This window comes from Lolium perenne, chromosome 4, assembly GCF_019359855.2.
Source record: "Lolium perenne isolate Kyuss_39 chromosome 4, Kyuss_2.0, whole genome shotgun sequence".
NCBI classification, from domain to species: Eukaryota; Viridiplantae; Streptophyta; class Magnoliopsida; order Poales; family Poaceae; genus Lolium; species Lolium perenne.
Genome location: NC_067247.2, coordinates 2,438,125 through 2,448,710, shown reverse-complemented (window position 1 = coordinate 2,448,710; position 10,586 = coordinate 2,438,125).

Sequence of the window (10,586 nt, the reverse complement as noted above, 5' to 3'; positions counted from 1 at the left end):
GCTGTCCGGTAAGGTGGCGCATTGGTATAAATTACTGGATAATGGGGATTCTCTTGAATGGAATGATATTGTGCCCCGGTTTTATTCTAAGTTCTATCCTCCAAGTGAAATTCACAAGGATCGGAATCGCATATATAATTTTTGGCCTCATGATGGAGAGAGTATTGCCCAAGCTTGGGGGAGATTGAAGTCTTTAATGCTCAAATGCCCCATTCATGAGCTTCCTGGTAATGTTATTATTGATAATTTCTATGCAAGACTTTCTTTTCAAGACAAGACCTTGCTGGATACTTCTTGTTCTGGATCATTTACACGCAACAAAGAAGAGTTTAAAAGGGACCTTCTTGATCGGATCCAAGAAAATACTGAAGGTTGGGAGAACGACAAGGATAGAGAATTAGGTATAATTTATGATTATAAATGCATTGAAGCTTTTATGGATACTGATAAATTTCGTAATATGAGTGCTACATATGGTCTTGATTCTCAAGTTGCTGCAAATCTTTATAAAGCTTTTGCCTCTCATTATGAATTGCCAAAGAAGAATTTTGATAAGTATCATGAACCGTATAAAGATAAAATTGATTCATCTATTAATAAATGTGTTGTAGTTGAAACTGCTGATCATGTTATTCCTGAAGCTTATATTGAAAAAACTCATTTCCCTGCTAAAATGAAGGAGTACTCTGTTATAAATAGTGCGGTTCATAAAAGTGAAAAGAAACCTATAGAACCTGAAGAACAAATAAAAGTTGAACCTGCTGTTGCAATAGTTAAAGATCTTGTGACCGAAAATGTGGAGGATGGTCATATTATTTTCTGTGAAGATGCTTCTAATATTGTTTCACATCCTAATAAACCCAAACAAGCTAGTGTTCCTATGCTATCTGTTAGAATTGGTGATCATTGCTATTATGGATTATGTGATATTGGTGCAAGTGTTAGTGCTATTCCTTATGAGCTTTACACGGAGATTATGCACGAAATTGATTCTTGTGAACTTGAAGATATTGATGTGGTTATTCAGCTGGCTAATAGAAAAACTATTTCTCCAATTGGTATTGTTCGAGATGTGGAAGTTTTATGCGGTAAGATTAAATATCCTGCTGACTTTTTGGTACTTGGTTCTGCTGCTAGTGATTATTGTCCTATCATTTTTGGTAGACCTTTTCTAAATACTTGTGGAGCTATTATAGATTGCAAGAAAGAGAAAATTTTGACTAAATTTGCTGGTGAATCTTATGAGTTTAACTTCTCTAAATTTACCAAAACTCCTTATAAAGCTGATTTGCCTAGTGATGATTTTAAAATGGAGCAATGTGCATCTATTGTTCTTGTTCCTAACAATCCTTTGCAGCAACATTTGGAGGATAGCGAGAGTGAAGTCTTTAGGAAAGAAAGAGATGAGCTGGAGGAAATTTTTCTTCGCCAACCTATTCTCAAGCATGATTTACCGGTGGAAGATTTGGGTACAACACCGCCACCAAAGGAAGATCCTGTTTTTGAATTAAAGCCTTTGCCTGATAATCTTAAATATGCTCATATTGATGATAAGAAAATATATCCTGTTATTATTAGTTCTAAGCTTTCAGAGTTTGAAGAAGAAAGGTTATTGGAAATATTGAAGAAACACCGAGGAGCTATTGGCTACACTCTTGATGATTTGAAGGGGATTTCTCCTTCTATTTGCCAACATGCGATTAATATGGAAGATGATGCAAAGCCTGTTGTTGAACCTCAGCGTCGTCTAATTCCGAAGATGAAGGAAGTGGTAAGGAATGAGGTATTAAGACTTCTTGAAGCTGGTATTATATATCCTATTGCTGATAGTAGATGGGTTAGTCCTGTGCATTGCGTTCCCAAGAAAGGAGGAATGACTGTTGTGCCTAATGATAATGATGAGCTCATCCCTCAAAGAGTAGTTGTAGGGTATAGAATGTGCATTGATTTTCGAAAAGTTAATAAAGTTACTAAGAAAGATCATTACCCTTTACCATTTATTGATCAAATGCTAGAAAGATTGTCTAAAAATACTCATTTTTGTTTTCTTGATGGTTATTCTGGGTTTTCACAAATTGCTGTTAAAGCTAAAGATCAAGAGAAAACCACTTTTACTTGTCCCTATGGAACTTATGCTTATAGACGCATGCCTTTTGGTTTATGTAATGCTCCTGCTACTTTTCAAAGATGCATGTCTGCTATTTTTCATGGTTTTTGTGAGAGTATTGTAGAGGTATTCATGGATGATTTTTCCGTCTATGGGAATTCTTTTGATAGTTGCTTGCGAAACCTTGATAAAGTTTTGCAGAGATGTGAAGAAACTAACCTTGTTCTTAATTGGGAGAAATGCCACTTTATGGTTAATGAAGGAATTGTATTGGGACATAAAATTTCCGAGAGAGGTATTGAAGTTGATAGAGCTAAAGTTGAAGCAATTGAGAAGATGCCCTATCCTAGGGATGTTAAAGGTATTCGTAGTGTTCTTGGTCATGCTGGGTTTTATAGGAGGTTTATTAAAGATTTCTCCAAGATTTCAAAACCTCTTACTAATCTTCTTCAAAAAGATGTACCATTTGTTTTTGATGATGATTGTAAGGAAGCTTTTGAAACTCTTAAGAAAGCCTTAACAACTGCTCCTATAGTTGAACCTCCTGATTGGAACTTACCCTTTGAAATTATGTGTGATGCTAGTGATTTTGCTGTAGGCGCTGTTCTTGGACAGCGAGTAGATAAAAAACTGAATGTTATTCATTATGCTAGTAAAACTCTTGATGCTGCTCAAAGAAATTATGCTACAACTGAAAAAGAATTATTAGCTGTAGTCTTTGCTTGCGATAAATTTAGATCTTATATTGTTGATTCAAAAGTTACTATTCATACTGATCATGCTGCAATTAGATACCTTATGACAAAGAAAGATGCTAAGCCGAGGCTTATTAGATGGGTACTTCTTTTGCAAGAATTTGATTTACATATTGTAGATAGGAAAGGTGCTGATAATCCTGTTGCTGATAATTTGTCTAGATTGGAAAATATTGCTTATGATCCTGTTCCTGTTAATGATAGTTTTCCAAATGAACAATTGGCTGTAATAAAGGTGAGCTCGCGAGACAGTCCTTGGTATGCTGATTATGCTAACTTTATTGTTTCCAAGTACTTGCCTCCAACCTTTTCAGCTCAGCAAAGGAGGAAATTCTTTTATGACTTGAGGCATTATTTCTGGGATGACCCACACTTATATAAAGAAGGGGTGGATGGTATTATGCGAAGATGTGTTCCCGAATATGAACAACAAGAGATATTGAGTAAATGTCATGGTAGTGCTTATGGAGGACATCACGCCGGAGAAAGAACCGCGCAAAAGGTTTTACAATCAGGTTTTTATTGGCCAACTCTCTTCAAGGATGCGAGAAAGTTTATTTTATCTTGTGATGAATGCCAAAGGGTTGGTAATATCTCCAGACGTAATGAAATGCCTATGAATTATACTCTTGTTATTGAACCGTTTGATTGTTGGGGATTTGACTTCATCGGACCTTTTCCGTCTTCAGAAGGTAACACTCATATACTTGTTGCTGTTGATTATGTTACTAAATGGGTGGAAGCCATACCTACAAAAAGTGATGATGGTGAGACCTCTTTAAGAATGCTTTTAGACATTATTTTTCCTAGATTTGGAGTGCCTAGATATATTATGACTGATGGAGGTTCTCATTTTATTCATGGAGGTTTTAGAAAAACTCTTGCTAAGTATGGTATGAATCATAGAATTGCTTCCGCTTATCATCCTCAAACTAGTGGTCAAGTAGAATTATCAAATAGAGAGATCAAATCTATTTTGGGAAAGACCGTTAATAAAACTAGAAAGAATTGGGCTAGTAAATTGAAGGATGCACTATGGGCTTATAGAACTGCTTATAAAAATCCCATGGGAATGTCACCTTATAAAATGGTTTATGGGAAAGCTTGTCATTTACCTTTAGAACTAGAGCACAAAGCTTATTGGGCAGTTAGAGAGTTAAATAAAGATCCTAAGCTTGCCGGTGATAAGAGGTTGTTGCAATTGAGTTCTCTAGATGAATGGAGAAGTGAAGCTTATGAAAATGCTAAACTCTTTAAAGAGAAAGTTAAAAAATGGCATGATAGGAGGATTATCAAAAGAGAATTTAATATTGGGGATGAAGTCCTATTGTATCGGTCTCGTCTCAGATTCTTTGCAGGGAAATTACTCTCGAAATGGGAAGGACCATATGTTGTCGAGGAGGTGTATCGTTCAGGAGCAATTAAAATTAGCTCTCTCCAAGGCAATGCCACGCAAGTGGTGAATGGACAAAGACTCAAGCATTATATCTCGGGTGATTCTTATAATGTTGATGTTGATATTATTCAAGTGGAAACACCGGAGGCTTACATCAAAGGGCAAATTGACAGTCCGCCAGAACTCGACTTTGAATAGGTAACAGTACTGGTAATGAAAAGTACGCAATTTACTTTCCGAACAATATTTTTGCTGTTTTTGGAAAATATGAAAAATTACGAGTTCGAAACGGAGTGGAAAGGACGCACGAGGGGCTGCCACCATAGGCCGGCGCGGCCTGGCCAGGGCCCGCGCCGCCCTATGGTTTGGCCGCCTCGTCGCCCCTTTCCGACTCTGGTTCGATCTGGTACTTTCCTTGTGTCATGAAAATTTTTGCTATATAATCCCCCGGACCCCTGGAGGTCCGTATATCGTTTTCTCGAGGTGTTTTGTTTCGAGCTGTTTCTGCCAGGATCTGTTTTCGGTCTAGAAGCACCATGGCCTCCAACAACAAGGGCAAGGGGCTTTCGGAGGAAGAAGTGAAGAAGGTGCCATCAAGACAAGAGCAGCAAGCCGGAGGGAGCAAGCAAATCTTGGTGGGATCTGTTGACACTCGACGTTCTCTTTCTCATAACCTGTAGGGACCTTTACCACCCGCTCTTAGCCTCGACTCCTTCCCTATGTTGGAAGAAGTTCTACGGACTACCGATGAGTTTTGTGATCAATATCGGGCTCTAAGAAGAGAAGTGGAGATACTCCAGGAGGAGAATTGCCGTCTCCGAAGAATGCTGGAATACCACTCGATTCGCATCACAAGGTCATCATCGCCAACTTCAGATAACAATGAATCTCTTCGAGTCTTAGTGCAGAATTGTCAAGCTGAGAAACTGAAGTTGAAGGAGTTCTGTAAGAAGCGCGGGAGGAGTTCATCACCATCATCGCCAAAGGAGTAATTCATCATCGGTATTGGCATCCCCTTGGTTTGTTCCAAGCTTGGGGGAGTGCCGCGGTATCACATTATCACTACCTTTTACTTTTTATTGTCAAGTAGTGTCATATCATGAGTAGGGAAGTTATCATATAAGATGGGTTGCAGTTTGGAAGTATCTCTCCTTTAGTTGGTTATCTATGTATCCCTTGGTGTGAGTTATCGTTATGGAATATTAATGAGAAGTTTTATCATTTACGTATTGCACATCTTATTTTAGTTTGCAATTTCTACTATATGATTTGCCTTGTTGTTAGTATTGGTGTCACTTTGGGAGCATTGAATAAATCTATTTGGTTTTGGCAAACTTAGCATTGGTCAATAGCAACAACACCTTGAGGTTTAAGTAGAAAAGAGAAATACATGTAGTTGTTTCATTGTCTTTCTTTCTTGTTAGCTCATAGCTTATTATTCTGAAGTTAAAATTGTTTGTGCTTACAAGGAAGATGCCTGATTGTTTCTATCACATGTATATTTGTTTGTTTCCCTCGACTCTTATGCTTGCTAATTAACCTTGCTAGCCAAAGACCTGTACTGAGAGGGAATACTTCTCGTGCATCCAAATCTTAAACCAAACCTATGCCATTTGTGTCCACCATACCTACCTACTACATGGTATTTTCTGCCATTCCAAGTAAATACTTCATGTGCTACCTTTAAAACAATTCAAAACTTAGTATCTCTTATTTGTGTCAATGTTTTATAGCTCATGAGGAAGTATGTGGTGTTTTATCTTTCAATCTTGTTGGGCAACTTTCACCAATGGACTAGTGGCTTCATCCACTTATCCAATAATTTTGCAAAAAGAGCTGGCAATGGGATTCCCAGTCCCAAATTAATTAAACTAAATAGACACTCCTCCATGGTATGTGATTGATGGACGGCACCCGAAGGATTCGGTTAGCCATGGCTTGAGAAAGCAAAGGTTGGGGGGAGTGTCATCATCATAATAAAACAAAAATAAAAAGGCACTCCTTCATGGTATGAGATTGTTGGCAGGCACCCGAGGATTCGGTTAGCCATGGTTTGTGAAAGAAAGGTTGGAAGGAGTGCCACATAAAATGAAAATAATATGGGAGCCACTCTTAGGAGGTTGTCTGGCAAGGGGGTTAGAGTACCCGCTACCAGTCGTTGACAACAACAGACACCTCTCAAAATATTACTTTTATTCTCTTTATATGATTGCAAAACTGAAAAAGCTCTAGCACATGATTTAATCACTGCTTCCCTCTGCGAAGGGCCTGTCTTTTACTTTATGTTGAGTCAGTAAACCTATTTCCCTCCATCTCAAGCAAGCATTTGAGTAGTTGTGATCAAACCATTATATTGTGATTTGCTTCATCATGTCTTTTATTCTTCCTTGTTTAGTTCAAGTTTTATCTGAATGAATATAGCTTTGCAAGTTATCAATGATCATGAGGAGACCATTATGATTGAGTATGCAAGTTGTGCCATATGAACTTTAACATGAGAGCGCTACTCAATGAGATAAATGTAATCTGTTAATTGTTCTCTAACCAAGAACGAAGTTTGCCATCACCAACTATGATTTCTTATGCACCTTTATTTGTGATTACCTTATACTTGATTCAAGTTGAGTTATATGAGGAAGTTGTTTACTATAATGTCTTGTGTGAATGAATATGATGCTTCTTGTCCGTATTTTATTTATCGACTCTTCACTCCATAAACACGTGGTCCTGTTTACTGAGCTCAGTTTCGCTTGGGGACAAGCGAAGTCTAAGCTTGGGGGGAGTTGATACGTCCAATTTGCATCACTATTTTATATCATAATTTGCTGTTATTCATTGATATATTTCATATTGGGACACAATACTTATGTTATTTCATCTATTTTGCATGTTTCATCATTATTGGAGGATCAAGCACCGGAGCCAGGATTCTGCTGGAAAAAGCACCGTCAGAACGCAATATTTCGGAAGATCAACTGTGGAAGGAAATTATACCAAAAATCCTATTTTTCAAGATGACGAAGGAAGCCAGAAGGAGGAGCCAGCTGGACCCAGGGTGGGCCCACACCATAGGGCGGCGCGGCCCATGGCCTGGCCGCGCCACCATGTGGTGTGGGGGCCCCATAGCCCCTTTCGCCTCCTTTTCTTCGCGAAACCCTTCGTCCCGAAAACCTAAGCCACAGAGGGTACCTCGCGAAGAGTTACAGCCGCCTCTGCGGGGCGGAGAACACCCGAGAGAAAAGAGCTCTCCGGCGGGCAGGAATCCGCCGGGGAAATTCCCTCCGGGAGGGGGAAATCGACGCCATCGTCACCGTCATCGAGCTGGACATCATCTCCATCACCATCATCATCATCTCCACCATCATCACCGCCGTCTCCACCGCTGGACACCGTCACCGCCGTAGCAATTTGGGTTTGATCTTGATTGTTTGATAGGGGAAACTCTCCCGGTATCGATCTCTACTTGTTGTTGATGCTATTGAGTGAAACCATTGAACCAACTTTATGTTCAGATTGTTATTCATCATCATATCACCTCTGATCATGTTCCATATGATGTCTCGTGAGTAGTTCGTTTAGTTCTTGAGGACATGGGTGAAGTCTAAATGTTAGTAGTGAACTATGGTTGAGTAATATTCAATGGTATGATATTTAAGTTGTGGTGTTATTCTTCTAGTGGTGTCATGTGAACGTCGACTACATGACACTTCACCATTTATGGGCCTAGGGGAATGCATCTTGTATTCGTTTGCCAATTGCGGGGTTGCCGGAGTGACAGAAACCTAAACCCCCGTTGGTATATCGATGCAGGAGGGATCGCAGGATCTCAGAGTTTAAGGCTGTGGTTAGATTTATTCTTAATTACCTTCTTGTAGTTGCGGATGCTTGCAAGGGGTATAATCACAAGTATGTATTAGTCCTAGGAAGGGCGGTACATTAGCATAGGTTCACCCACACAACACTTATCATAACAATGAAGATTATTTAGCCGTATGTAGCGAAAGCACTAGACTAAAATCCCGTGTGTCCTCGAGAACGTTTGGTCATTATAAGTAAACAAACCAGCTTGTCCTTTGTGCTAAAAAGGATTGGGCCACTCGCTGCAATTGTTACTCTCGCACTTTACTTACTCGTACTTTATTCAACTGTTACATCAAAACCCCCTGAATACTTGTCTGTGAGCATTTACAGTGAATCCTTCATCGAAACTGCTTGTCAACACCTTCTGCTCCTCGTTGGGATCGACATTCTTACTTATCGAAAATACTACGATACACCCCCTATACTTGTGGGTCATCAGGACTAAGCATCTCCCGGAGGTTATTCCTCTTGACATTGTTATCAGTCGGAACCCGCTCAGAGGTGTATCTCCGGATCATCTCACAAACATAGTATCCACATAGATTGGTCCCCGGTAGCTGAATATCCCCAGTCCCAGCCACTGACCTTTTAAATTGTAGCTCTTTTTTGAATTCACCGACCTTTTCATTTACGAACCGTCTCCAAACCCTACGAGGCAAAGAAAATTAAATGAACAAGAGAGTTATTAGTTACTTGATATTAGGAAATGAACGAAATAGGCCGATCGATATAGAGCGCAAATGAATGAAAATAATTACTTCTGCATCATTTTTCTAATGTTGGCCCAAAGCTTTGGATCCATATTCAGAGAGTCGTGGATGAGAACTCTGGAGTCGTGAAATTGAATTACTAGCAGAATCCAGTGGAACCTGCGGACACGATACATGTACAGTCATGCATAACTCATCGATTAGCCACATACCATGCATGGAGTAAACAAAAGTGAATGTGCTCAAGACAGAAACACTCACCCAAAATGGTAAGGAAATAGAATATCACTTTTGAGTTCCTGCTTTGTAAGAAACCGCCACAGGTCTTCCTCCACGTCGGCGGGGTGTTTTTCTAACACATATCCATTAACGATGTGTGGGTCAATGAACCCAACATCATGGATGTTCTTTACTCTGCATTCCTCAATCTTCATTCTGCATAATAGCGTACACAACAATATAGTTAGGACATATATATAGTGCAGGCAATGAACGAGATGGGGTAGAAATAAATCACTTACAGAACGTAGCAACTGATAATAGATTTGTCGAGCTTGCGCAGATTGAAAAGCTGGAACAATTCACTCATATGAATTGTTATATAGTAATGTTTGAAGTGATGCTCATGTCTAACTTCCGCATAAATATATTCTTTGGCGTTTTTATTTTTTATGTAACCCTTGTACCAATTTAGCAGATTTTTCATTTGTTGAGGTAGATCCTCTTCCTGCGCAGGCTCGACGAGGGGCCCATTCAGCACATATGTAATTACTGGTTCACTCATTGGCGCCTCCTCAAGGCCTAACACTGCACGAAGAGTCATACCTAAGTTGGCCGCTTGTTCTCTGGCACTCGTTACAGTCAATCCCTGTGCTTCCGCAGCTGCTATGATATCGGAGGCATCCGGACCGGCGGCTTCCACTATGAGCGGGGCAATCGATTGTTTACTTTGTTCCCCGAGCTGTGCAACTTGTTTCCCGCTTTTTTTACTTGCTAATTCTTTCTCCTTCTTCTCCTTCAACATGAGTGCCTGCCTACGAAGTTCACGTGCATAGTCGCCAGGCCGATTCTTCGCGGCTTGGGACGGTGTGCTCAAAAATGACTTAGCCCACTTCTTTTGCTCATCAGAAAATACTGGCTTGGGCTCGGGCTCTCTTTTCTTCTTGCAGTCCGCCTTCCATTTCTCATAATCAGCAGCCGCGGCCGCGGCAGTTTCCTCGGCACTACGTTCCCAAGGCCTTGTGGGGAGAGGCTTCAGTGATGGCTCCGGTACCTTTGTGGTCTTAGGTACATAAGGGTCCGGGTTAATAATCCAGGATTGCTTCTGCTTCTTTGCCGGAGGTGGATTGGGGGGCGGCGTCTGATCACCCGCCGGACGAGGACTGGGGGGCGGCGGCTGATCACCCGCCGGACGTTGTGGACTGGGGGGCGGCGTCGGCTGATGTGACGGAGGTGTAGGTGAACTTGTTGTCCTTGGCGCCTCGCCTGGAAACTTGATAAACTTCTTTTGCCATAGAATGAAATGGTGCTTGACATCTGCAAGTCTTTTCACCCCTTCAGGTGTAGCAATGTCAATCTCCAGGCCCTCAAACCCTTGGACTATGTCCTCCACCGTGACACGAGCATAGCCATCTTGAATGGGGTTGTTGTGGTGGAGTGCTCCAGGTAAACATGGTAAAGCACTGCCGATGGCTACCTTCATGGACATGTTCCCGATAGGATAATACAGATGACATTCTTTCATCTCCTTTATATCG